The 13,893-nt window shown below is 38.0% G+C and overlaps 1 protein-coding gene across 6 annotated transcripts in view; it reads right to left on the minus strand.

The window, feature by feature from the left end:
* wwox (WW domain containing oxidoreductase) overlaps window positions 1–13,893 on the minus strand; it is a 977,325-nt gene that overhangs the window by 882,835 nt on the left and 80,597 nt on the right. The window lies entirely within an intron of this gene.

Raw genomic sequence — 13,893 nt, forward strand, 5'->3', positions numbered from 1 at the left:
TTATCATTGTATACACAGTTGGTTTAAGCAAGAAAAAATACACTTTCCATACTCTTAGACATCACTGTTTGAATAAGCAACAATTTCATTTTAAAACAAGACACAAAATGGTAGAGTATCTCAGGCAGCAATATGGATAGATTCCCCGCAGATGCTGCCTCACCTGCTGAATTACTCCAGCACTTTGTGTCTTTATTTCTAAACCAACATCTGCAGTTTGTTGTTTCTCACCAATTTCATTGTGTTCTCTATGTGCCTGTAAAATCTCAAAGGATCAATGTACCCAAAGGCCTTGGAGTGTAATGGACTAGCAAGTAAGTAATCTGTCAGGTAATTTTCGCCAATAATATTGCCTAATTGTAAAAATCCTATCATGCAAATGAACTGAGCAATTTTCTTTCAATATAAAACTGGCTCTGGTCAACAACTGAAAAACTAAGGACTGTCATTAGCACATGACAATACATTTTTCTGAGAGTGTATGTTCAGAATATTTCCCAACTTTTATTTTGAATATAGGATCTGGCTTTCATTGAAGTTGCAGCATTGGTTTCCATTTGCAAAGGAAATAAAATTCCCAAAAGGATAATATGAGACATGAAATGTCACCTCAAAGTTTTTATAAATTACATAATAAATGAGATGTGGTTCGGAGATATTTATTTCTGTAACAGTAACTGCCCATTGTACAACCTTTCAAAATCACAAGATTGATCCCTGGGATGGCGGGACTATCATATGAGGAAAGATTGAGAAGACTAGGCTTGTATTCACTGGAGTTTAGAAGGATGAGGGGAAATCTTATAGAAACATATAAAATTATAAAAGGACTGGACAAGCTAGATGCAAGAAAAAATGTTCCCAATGTTGGGCGAGTCCAGAACCAGGGGCCACAGTCTTAGAAATAAAGGAGAGGCCATTTAAGACTGAGGTGAGAAAAAACTTTTTCACCCAGAGAGTTGTGAATTTGTAGAATTCCTTGCCACAAAGGGCAGTGGAGGCCAAATCACTGGATGGATTTAAGAGAGTTAGATAGAGCTCTAGGGGCTAGTGGAATCGAGGGATATGTGGAGAAGGTAGGCACGGGTTATTGATTAGGGAGGATCAGCCATGATTACAATGAATGGCGGTGCTGGCTCGAAGGGCCGAATGGCCTCCTCCTGCACCTATTTTCTATGTTTCTAATGTCTTTAAAGGCATTTTTACAGCAACTTAGAGGAAAGTTCTATCAATTCTGGATGGCAATTCTAAAAGTAAAATTTGCTGCAGATTTATGTATTTTTCTCAATGGTTAGAAGTGGCTGTCTATTTTCAATCTTTAACTCTCCTCTTCTCTTTCCAATTATACTTGGGGATATAATATTTTTTAACACCTCAGGAACCATTCCAAAATTCCTCAGCATTAACCCATACACGTTACATTTGTGTTTGCTGTGATAAGGGTCACAAAAGTGTGCATCTTAAAATCTACCCACGATAAGAAAATAACTTGTTTCCAGCAACAATTGTGGTTCAGAAGCAGAAGAAATTTATCGGAGATTTGATGGAATTTTCAATTTAATGAGCCAGTAACGGTTTTAGGTTCGCCGGGACGTTCAGAGTATCTTTTCACTTTTAAAACATAACCATCGGTGGCTGCAATTCAGGGCAGCCACAACCGTGGCAGATGTTCTTCCCTCAAACATCAGTAATTGTTCAAACCCGGACCTTGCAGCTCATCGTGGAAACTGCGAACTAGTTGTAGTATTGCTCAAATTCTTCTCGAAGAATGGACTTTGCACGGTTGTGGCAATATGGCATTTTGAAGTCTCCAAAGGCACAACAACAAAGAATGGTCCAATCCATTAATTGCACTTCAGCTCATACCCTATTTTTTTTCCCTTCTGCTCCTCTTCCTTGTACCCCACCTGGATTTGTACCCATTTTTACCTTCCCCCTCCCCTTTCATCTCCATTTCTTTCTCTAGTTTCATTATTGGCTTTATCTTCATCTCACACTTTTTGTCTTTTCACCTTTGGCCTTTGTCCAACCATCTGCCGATCAAAACACCCCCTATATAAGCTACGTCTTGCCTCTCCCTCCCTTCCAGCTTTCCCAGACCTCATCCCACAGCATCACAATGAGTCCAAAGGTTCTGACCCAAAACATCACCCACTCACATTCTCCAGAGATACTGCCCGACCTGCTGAGCAACTCCCTCACTTTGTGTCTTTTTGTGTAAGCCAGAATCCGCAGTTCCTTAAATTCCCAAAATTCTCAATTGTGTGCGTTATTTCCTGTGAAAAATTCCACCCATCAAATTATATCATGAGATTTAATTCGAATGTTCCCCAAGAACACTCTTTCAAGGGCTGTAAAGTAGAATTACAAAGAACATTCTATCAACAACAAGCAGAAATATGGGAAGTCAATTTGTGAATAGTTGCAAAATCTAAGAACATCTTAATTCAATGTTTTTGTATATAACCAGGAAGGAATGATATACCTTTGTAGATACATCCCTAATGGTCTCCCAAATACTCTTTCATATGTATGGGGTGTAAATAAATCCAATGCTCATACGTTGGGGAGGACCGGTATATAATGTGAATTAATAATACCATATGAAATCAAGGTATAATTGTATCAGACTATCTTGTACAACAAGACCATCATGTACCCGCAACCAGATTACAAAAAAACTGCAGTACTTTAAAGGTATTATTGGAAATGTTTTCTCTCAACTTTTGTTTAAAGAAAATCCCAAGTTAATTAATTATAAAGTAAACTTGGTATTTTCACTAATTAAACACGAACAATTATCTTCACTTGGCAAATATATTTTCCAGCTGTTGCCGAAGCAATTTTGCTTAAAATTTCTAATAAAATAACATTAATAAAACAAATGAATAAGGATTTGCTAAAGTCTGATTATTTAAGCATGGGTTTAGTTTAATTAGTTTTAACTATTTCATTCAAATACAACTACAAAAATTATAAAACTACCTGACTGTGCAGACAAGTCCGCCGTTAACACTGGCTGCTATTTGCTGGTCACATGTATATTAAGTGTGTTACACTAATTGGGTCAATTTATAAAGGAGCTGTCAGAAGTGATGAGTACATTATCCAATGTTCCTGGCTTAGCACCTAAATAACGTAATATTTGTGATCCAGCAGAACAAGAGCAATTAGTCTAAATTAGCAAGTTTCCAAAAAAATTAGGCTATAGCAGGAGATGGTGTAAACAGCATCAACATAGATATCCAAAGTAAAGACAATCACATCCATTTATATTTCTTCTCAGGGCAAAAGAAAAATGACTATAGAGACACTGGCAATCAGATTCTTCAGGAGGTTATCAATCTCAAATTGTTAAACAAATTTTGTGAACAACATATGGGTGACTTTTTCACTCAGAGGGTGGTAGGTATATGGAATGAGCTGCCAGAGGAGGTGGTGGAGACAGATACTGTAACAACATTTAAAAGGTATTTGGACAGGAACATGGAGAGGAAAAGTTTAGAGGGATAGGGGCCAAACACGGGCAAGTGGGACTAGTGTAGATGAGGCATCTTGGTCGGGCATGGGCAAGTTGGGCCAAAGATAGACACAAAGTGCTGAAGTATCACAGCGGGTCAGGCAGCATCTCTGGAGGTAAAAGTTGGTGACATTTTGGGTCGGGACCCTTCTTCAGACCAAAAGGCATGTTTCTGCACTTACTAAATGGAAGAAAGATTTATTCAGGATAGAACTCAAAAGATGTAAATAAAATGCCCTTTGTTGTGTTATATTTTAGTACATTCAAAGAAGATTAATTCGAAATCAATTTTAACATTTTTATGAGGTTAATATTACACAAATCACAGACTCACACAAATTTCACCTTGATTGTGGGCCAAAGAAAAGTCTCTCTGTTTCAGGAGTTCCAAAAACAAAAAATACCTTAAAATTCATTCCTGCGTGTATTAATTGTAGCAATTAACTTCACAAGCAGAATCTTAAAACTTCAATAAGAAATCTCACCCACAGGATTGTTTTTAACATGTCCGATCGTTTTGATGAAGTTGCAACAGAAATTGTTACAATGTATGGCGTATGTGCATTAAGGTGACTGAGCAGAAGCAAAATAGACCACATGAAAGGCCTGGTACTGTCAATACACCCAAGTTAAACAAGCAAGACCAACACGGCAAAAAGGAGTAAGCTACAATATCCAAGACCCACAATTGAGGTGAGACCCAGATTAAGCCTCTGGAATACCACTTGCACGACTCAAGATCCTGCTGAGGCTTACTCACAAGTTTTGCACTGAGCCCAGCAGAAGAAATAACTAACTTTGGTGATGTTCTACAGGAAATAACACCAATTGGGAAATAACTCACTTGGTAGATGGAAAAGAATCTGGAAGGTAATATTTGTACCATTAACAAGACCCAAGTTCCCTCTCTATGTGCATCACTGTACTTTGAGTTGAATACAGTTTGCTTTAAAATAACACCAATATCTTTCTGATGCTGGCATTACTTCTGGAAAAGAAGGGAGAAAAGCAAAGTTGTAATTTTTAATTTGCATTTCATTTTGTTAGGCTCACCCAAAGTGAATTTACTATTATTAGATGACATAGAAATAAATGCTAATTTATTGCTATTCGTCATCTGTTCTCGAGTAAGAACATATCATATAGTCTATAGTATTGTGATGTACAAGAAGATAAATGATTAGACCAATCTTAGCTGAAAGTCCTTTCCACACAGGAGATAGATATGTAAGGAGGCTGTGGCAGTGGTTCGTGATTTTCAAGATTTTATTTTCCCTCTTTACTTCTTCAATTCTGGCCTCCTCATAAACAAGCACCACATTTTATGCATCAGTACACCAAACAAGACGATCCAATGCTTGTTCCCAGTTGTGTGTGTCAATGTTGAAATGCTTCAGGTATGTTCCAAGAGAATCATTGAATCTCTGTTTCTGCCCACCATGTGATCGTTTAGCCTAATGCCAGTTCTCTGTGAAGTAATTGCTTTGGTACTCTGTCAGCAGACTTTCTTCTGACATGTCCTGCCTGCCTGATCTGTGATTCTTTCAGCAATGTCCGTGTTTGGAATCTGTGTGCCTGGAATCTTGTTTTGTCACAATGTGAATTATTCTATGCAGACAGGACATGTGGAAGTGGTTAAACTGTCTGGCATGTCTGCTGACATGTCCATGCCTCACAAGCATAGAGTAAGATTGGTATGACAACAGCACAATAAACCTTTACTTTGGTCTTCAGGCCGTTTCCTCGTCGTTCCCACTTTACTTACAAATCTTCCCAAAAAAGATCTGATTTTTACTATCCTGTTGTTGACTTTGTCTCCAATGTTGACTGACCTTGACAGAGTATTGAGTTGAGTTGAGTTGAATTTGGTTTATTGTCACGTGTACCAACGTACAGTAAATAGCTTTTGTTGCATGCTAACCAGTCAGCGGAAAGACAATACATGATTACAATTGAGCCATCCACAGTGTGTAGGTCCATGAAAAAGGGAATAACGTGAATAATGCAAGTATTGCCAACATATTAAACTTACCCACTATTGAAAACCTTTGATCATTCACATGGCTATGTAAAAATAATAGTTAATGACTCCAGCAATGACATTCAATCTCTTTTGTTGAGATTGCTTAGATTGAGGTTCCGGGCAAATAAATTATGACTTAATAGCTGCACAAATCTTGTGCAAGATGGTTGCACTGCAAAACATGGTTACGTACTAGGTTTTAATCCAGCCTATATGCGTAAAATAAACACTCTCCTATATATTGTGTCAGTACAAGTCCAATATGAACAGTCAGGACGCTCACCAACTGAAGAACCTTTTAACTTAAATGATGTTTTATAAAATAAATTGGTAAACTATTGAAGTACAGTTTCATGCTTGTGATTGCCCCCAAAGTGAACTGTAATTTTAGTTGTATTATAATAGTGAGATATTGGATTGGTCAAGTATTTGCACAAGACAAATGGACATAAATAGAAGGCTGCTCATTCAATTATCCTAAGAGCAATTCTGCAGACCCTGCTGAAAGTTGAAGGAAAGAGCAAATAGACACAAAAATTAAGAGGCAGAGCAGGAAAATCAATTATTAATTTCAAAACTGGGATGACTACAACAATATACTATGCAGGATACATATTTTTGTATGATATTTCTAAATATTCATAATCCAAGATAACCAAGATCACAATTCATGTTCTATCATTTCAAAGACTGTATAAGTAAAGCTGTTGTCAAAGGATGGCTTTGCAGGTTAAAACAACTGTAGGTTTTCTCTAGAATATTGGTCATTCAGAACTTCAAAATATCTGCCAATTACCTTAGCAACACATGAGTGCTGTTAATGACTAACCTGTTCTTTCACCCAGCAGGAAAACTAATATTGATATCTTAATATTTTCATTTAATGATGTCAACACATGAATGTAAAAAAAATATAGGTTTTTATATCTTGGTCATAAAGGACCAGGACTTCTTCCAAATAAAATCTCAAAGCAGTTGAAAGAGTTTCAAAGTCTTTTTTTGGGCAACACCTGTAACCCCCGTCCAAAATAAATCTTTCTGGTTTATTAGTGAGATATTGGATTGGTCAAGTATTTGCACAAGACAAATGGACATAAATAGAAGGCTGCTCATTCAATTATCCTAAGAGCAATTCTGCAGACCCTGCTGAAAGTTGAAGGAAAGAGCAAATAGACACAAAAATTAAGAGGCAGAGCAGGAAAATCAATTATTAATTTCAAAACTGGGATGACTACAACAATATACTATGCAGGATACATATTTTTGTATGATATTTCTATATATTCATAATCCAAGATAACCAAGATCACAATTCATGTTCTATCATTTCAAAGACTGTATAAGTAAAGCTGTTGTCAAAGGATGGCTTTGCAGGTTAAAACAACTGTAGGTTTTCTCTAGAATATTGGTCATTCAGAACTTCAAAATATCTGCCAATTACCTTAGCAACACATGAGTGCTGTTAATGACTAACCTGTTCTTTCACCCAGCAGGAAAACTAATATTGATATCTTAATATTTTCATTTAATGATGTCAACACATGAATGTAAAAAAAAATATAGGTTTTTATACCTTGGTCATAAAGGACCAGGACTTCTTCCAAATAAAATCTCAAAGCAGTTGAAAGAGTTTCAAAGTCTTTTTTTGGGCACAACCCTGTAACCCCTTCCACCCAATATAAAACTCTTGAGTTTTATTTGGCACTGCATGCCAAAGAGTAACATACTGAACAAAGCTGTCTAGAAACTGCCAGAAAACAGACTGCACTGTTTAAAGATCATGGAATACCGAATTGAAAATGATGCCTATTTTACAGAAACCAATGGATCTGCAGAGAAAATCAGAGCAACACTGCTCCACCAACAAATCTGTGGGGCATCATATTCCACACTGTGACACTCAACTATGCAACAAGGCAAGCTTTGAGGCCCACTCCTATTTTTTTTGAGCTATTTGATCAGAACCAAATTACCTTTGCTCAGTCTCACTTGATTTATAAGGGTCCATAGGTTTTCAGACCTTTCCAGAGAAAAAAAAGAAATCTGCCAGCGGAGAGCGAGATTCACCTTTTCAGTCGAATCATGAAATTGCCTCCCAACATAGGCTTAATGTCTCACAATGGGGTACATATTTTATTCTACTGAATTCACTGGCCTCCCAGTGCTTTGGCAGAAGTGGACTGCTGGAGGTTGTCTCCGTGCAAACAGTTAGCCTTACTAACAGAAGCAAGTCTGTGGCTGACCGCGTGCTCACACTACGCAAAATTATGTGTGTTTGTAGGTTAATTGGTCTCTGTAAAATTGCCCCCAGTGTGTGGAAAGTGGATGAGAAAGAGGGATAACACAGAACAAGTATGAACAGGTGATCAATGGTCAGGTGTGGACTCGGTGTATCTCTAAAGTATTTGTATCGCCATCTTGCCATCTTCCGTTTCCCTGTTTGTGAATAAAAAAAGGCAGATTGCTGGAGGATTTCAGTGGCTCAAGTAGCATTTGTGGAGGGAATTGGAAAGATAATGCTTCAGGTCGGGACCCTTCTTTCGTTTTCAGAATGATCTTTGTATTCCAGCATCAATTAAACATTCTTTGTTATGCTCACATTTAAAAAGTACTTGATACGTGCTTCCAAGGCTGCAGATTAGGTCCTGAAAAATAGGATAAGGCTGGATATTGTAACAGTGCTGGTTGTCCATCTCTCTAGCACTCTTTCTCATGTATGCCGAGAGTGAAAGTGAAGAAGGGAATTAAAATGATGGGATAGACCAAAAGGGGGTTCCATTTGAAGAAGGGTCTCGACTCCGAAATGTCAACCTATTCCTTTTCTCCAGAGATGCTGCCTGCCGCTGAATTATTCCAGCATTTTGTGTCTATCTTTGGTGGTTCCATTAGTTTGTCGAATAAATCACCACAAATTCTCCTGGATTTGAATTTTTTCATCAACGATGAACTTAATCAAGAATAAATGTGTTTTGCTATTTACACTGATATTTTACATCATTATGTACAACAAAAACCCCTCTTAGAAATGCTCTTCGAGCGGAAATTATAATTATTCATGTTTAATAAGCCCAGGAAGGTGACATGTATATTTATGTCAAAATTAGTATTTCCAGCTGAGGGGTACCCATAGCCACAATTGGTGACCCCAACGTGATAGACTGGCAGGAGTCCAGCCAAAAACCAGTCGGACACAAGTTGTGTGCTCTAGACGTGATTATTCTTCTGTATACAGCTCCCTACTGCTCAGCTGACACGGGTGTTGCACGGCCTTAAATAAGAACTCAGAAACCGACCCCGTGACTCGCGCTCCCCCACCAAGACGCCGCCCTCTAGAGCCGATGGTTGATCGTGACCTTGGGTTGCTATCAGGTGCCGGTACACCAGCATTGAAATCCCTGATGACAGCTTTTGCTCCCACCACAAAGAACCATTTTTAACCTTCAATTATCTGCAAAGACTGCAGAAGGGAGCTGTCAAACAAATACCTAAATGCTACTCAAAAATGTCTTTGATTATGTTTTAACAACATTCTAACGTTTTCTTTGATACTGCTTTAGCAACAGTGGTGAGTTCAGCAAGAATAGCACTGGGAATAGGGAATGGATTCCACATTTCCCTCAAACTAGAAATATTGATACCCAATAAATAATATCAAAGAATTCAAAGGTAATTCAAATGTACACAATCAAGAGAGGCAAATCCAAAGTAGGTATTAACCCCATCAATTCAGGTATATGTTTACACCACAACCTACAGGCAAGCTTTCGATCTTTTGAACCCAATGGAATGCAATCCACTCTTGCTTATTTTGAATCCACTTTTTCTTATATATTTTTAAAACTATTAACACCGACTAATCGCTTGGGACTGGAACAGAAAAAACCTCCCAGACTCAGACCAAAATAGAGAAAATGTTATTTATACTACAACGTCAAAAGTGTTGTCATCTAAGAGACTAGTTAATAATCAGAATAAATGGCACTGATGGGTCAATGAATAACTATTAGTCTGTGCCATATATCTACACACACACACACACACACATATATTATACTAGACCAAGTGCAGACCCGTTGGGTCTGCTCCCCCAACGCAGCCGTTCCCTACCCGTAGCCCCCATGGGAGACGTGGTCCTCCAACTCAAGCGGCTCAGGAATCAGCAGTGCGGCTGTTTTTAAATGGCGTCTTTGAGGCGAGATGCGGGCGCCAGCAGCCGTTATGGTCGCTGGCCAGCAGGAGGCGACAATATGAGTGAGTGGGGGGGGGGGGGGGGAGAAGGATTTGATTAAAAATGTGTACATAAACACGACGAAAATGTAATGAGGAGTGGATACTTGGAATGAAAAGTGAAATCGCTACCGAAATGGAAAAAAACTTGGCGTCTCTGGGTCTGACGTTGGCGTAGCAACGAATCAAAGGCTGGCACCCACAGGCTGGCAACCACAAGTCAGGCAGAAAGCCAGCAGCCAGCCAGCAGGCACACAGTTTTAATATTATATAGATAGATATATATAGAAAACTATATCTGTATATACATCTATATAATTAAAAGTCTCATCTAGCCACTTCTTGTCTGCACTGTATATTGATTTTAGAAAAAACGCTACCCTGTATCGCTGTGATTTTTTGGCCATCATACTCACAGTCCTCCTCCGCTGAGCCAACCCCGAGGAATTTTCCCATAGATTAAAAATAAAAAGGTTATGGGTATTTAAAAAACCTTGAGATCAGCTGCTTGGTCCTCTCGTCTGTCAATCACCGCGATGATGGTAACACCCCTTCTGGGGGGGGGTGAGGGGGAGGGGCAGGACTATAAAACCCCGGATGCCTGGACGTGAGCCAATCACTCTGCAAGATCGTGACGGAGAGGCCACGACTGTCATTCTAACTATGAATCAACTGAACTGTGAGTCTGCAATATACTTGCAATAAATTATTTGTTAGCCCTTAATGACACTACCATGAGTTATTTGGCCTGCTGCCCTGCCTCTGCTTGAAACTTCAATGCATTATTAGGTCCAACTGTGTTTGGAAGGAATAAATGCTTTATTAGGTCCGACTTTGTTTAGTCCAAAAGTTCCGCTCATTTCGTGACTTGCGCTTAGTGGACAGGTCGCGCTGGTTGCGTAATTTCCGGTGAGTGCAGAGGTCGCGCTGAATGTGTAATTTCCGGTAAGTGCAGAGGTCACGCTGATTGCAGAAGTGCCGCTGACTGCGGAAGCCCCACAGTGGAGAGGCCGCGCTCAGCCATGTGAGTAGATTCAAGAAAGTTTACTGTCATATATATGGTGTGTGAGCGTGTGTGAGAGTGTGAGTGTGAGTATGAGTGTGTGTGAGCCTGTGTGTGTGTGTGTGTGCGCGCATGTGTGAGTGTATATGTGTGTGTGAGTGTATGTGTGTGAGTGAATGTGTGAGTGTATGTGTGAGTGTATGAGTGTATGTGTAAGTGTGAGTGTGTGAGTATGTGTGAGATTGTGTGTGAGAGTGTATATGTGTGGGTGTGAGTGTGTGTGTGTGAGTGTGTGTGTGTGTGTGTGTGTGTGTGTGTGTGTGTGTGTGTGTGTGTGTGTGTGTGGGTGTGTGTGTGTGTGTGTGTGTGTGTGTGTGTGTGTGTGTGTGTGTGTGTGTGTGTGTGTGTGTGTGTGTGTGTGTGTGTGTGTGTGTGTTTGTGAGTGTATGTGTGTGTGTGTGTATATGTATGTGTGTGTGTGAGTGTGTGTGTGTGTGTGTGTGTGTATATGTGGAATTGGTGGAGAGGTGGAATATTGCCGTGTGAAGCTGGGACCCAACGGGACCCACTTAGTCCTATATATATATATATATATATATATATATATATATATATATATATATATATATATATTGGATAGCAAACTATATATATATATATATATATATATATAGTTTGCTATACAATGCTACCACTGATACTGACAGGTTGCTTTTCTTTGGTTAACGAATTGCAATGAAATTTACTACTCTCCATTTAGCAAACAAAGAATAGCTGTAATTTTATTAGCTAAATAGCGGAATGCATTGTCAGAGGTAAACTGAGCTGAAACTCCTTCAATTTTCCACATGCAACTAATGCAACTCAATTGACTCAGAAACAAATGGAGAAGGTCACTATTTGTGACCCTAACCTTATTTTTTCTCTAATAATTAGCCAAAGTGCTTATAAAAAGGCATTATTCCCAATGAAACCCTGAATTTCTCTTTTTTCAAAGTACTCGAACAAATTCCTCAGAGTAAGAACATGTACGAGTGACTGAGGTTCGAATTTAATTCTATCACGCAACTCATGTTCAGTTAACATTACAGATATTTTACTATTTGTACCTGGATAACAATAAATGTTTTTCAAAAATTCTGACCTCAACATAGTTGTACAACAAAAGTTAGGTAGATTGTATGTTCATCTTAATCGTGTTGAATTGAGCACAATATAACTCATTGTATCGTGCCTCAGGACATATCTAAATATTTTTGAAATATAGTTATAGGTGTATAGGTAATTGCACAGTCAATTTTTGCAGGGTTGTCCCTGCAAAATAGAATGATCACAAGATTAATTTTTATTAGTTTCTTTTGGAGATCAATGTTTAGAAAACGACATCCTGTCTTAATCCTTCAATTAGTGCCCAAGAAATTGAAAAGGTGTGATACCTCATTATGTCTGCACTTGAATGTCAATAAAAATAGTTTTTATTCTATTTGTATAATCTGGCATGTTCGATAGGTAGCACAGCCATGCTATTTACTGAATGTTATCCACACCAAAACCTGAATGTGCAGGTAACTGTCCCTTTAACCAATTGGACTCAACATTCCCTTTGTTCTACGCATTCCTTTACCACGATCTTTTCTACAAAAAACTAATGTTCATTTCTCTACTTTTCAGTTCTAACAAAGGGCCAGGACTGCAAATGTTGACCGTTTCTCTTTCAACAGATGCTGCCTGACCTGATGAGAAAATCAACATTCATTATGCATTCAAATCCCAAAATGAAACATAAGCATATATCGTTCGATGATGCCAATTCTGAATCAAATCTCAGTTAAGTTTAGAAGTTTCAGATTATTTTACAATTTGAGAGACTGTATATGGAATTCGCAGTTAAAAGCGTGTTGGGAAAACAATTCTGTGATAGATAACTTCTCTCCCAATAAACACTCCTAACATATGTCAGAAATACATGCATCATATACTTGGTAATATTTCACCATAATCACATTCCCATTTCTCATCACTTTGTTAGAGATCACTAAAAATGTCACCAATGCACTAAGCATACATGAATTGTCCTTCAGAATTTATGAATTAAAAGTAACTTTTTAATAAACTTGTAAATTCCCCTAGTAATCTGAGAGATGAACTGTTGGGTAAAATAACTTCAAAAAAGTGCTAATGATAGATAAGTAAACAATAAATAATTGGTTAATTCTCTGTTTAAGTGTTTTCAACCTGATCACAGTATGCAGAGTCTCTGCACTTGTGCCTACAGTGTATAAAATGTGAATGGCTGCAAGCATTGAGTCCATTTAAGCATTTCTTCTCACCGATATGCAAAGCATTCCCGACAGACTACATTAAATAGAGAACATAAAAGCTGAAAGAGTGATTGCTTATCTTACTACATGCTATTTTCATCACATTAATTGTGCACAGAAGTCATTTACAAAGAGCACAAACCCTGTATGTCAAGTTGAGCCACTCACTATTCAGACACTTGAATGTCAATTTATCTTCGCTTTCTTATCTTATAGTTATATTTTTAAAAATAGCTGACCATAATAGTAATTATTCTGCAGATTAACTGAAAGTAACAAACCTTCAATACTAACCAAATTCATACTAAATTACAAGAACTCAGCAGTGAAGAGCATAATTTGGCCAGTTGGCTAACATTTTCCTAACTATTCACTGTAAGCCCATTTTTCAGGTCGTCACCTACATCTTTTAATACTGATACTTGAAAGTTTATCTAACACCTGCTTATATGTCATGAATAAATTCAATAGTCACTTGAGGTAATACATTCAGTGTCTAATATTGTTTGAAAACTAATTTTATTCACCCTCCATTCACTGCCCTCATTACAGATTCAATAAGCATTGAAAATAATCCATGCATTTACTCTCAAAGCCATTTACATTTTGAAGATCCTAGTAGATTTCCTCTTTCACTTTCCTTGTAGATCTGAGCATTACTCAATTTATATTTTATAACCAAGAATGGAATGAATGTGTTTCTTCTTGTTCAGCAGTCCCTCAGGATTGAGAATGACTTATTTCCCCTTCAGTGTTGTAGGTTCTCTGATAACTAATGAGGCCAAAGTGAGAACTGCAA

This window comes from Leucoraja erinacea, chromosome 17 (genome assembly GCF_028641065.1).
Source record: "Leucoraja erinacea ecotype New England chromosome 17, Leri_hhj_1, whole genome shotgun sequence".
In the NCBI taxonomy this organism is placed as follows: domain Eukaryota; kingdom Metazoa; phylum Chordata; class Chondrichthyes; order Rajiformes; family Rajidae; genus Leucoraja; species Leucoraja erinaceus.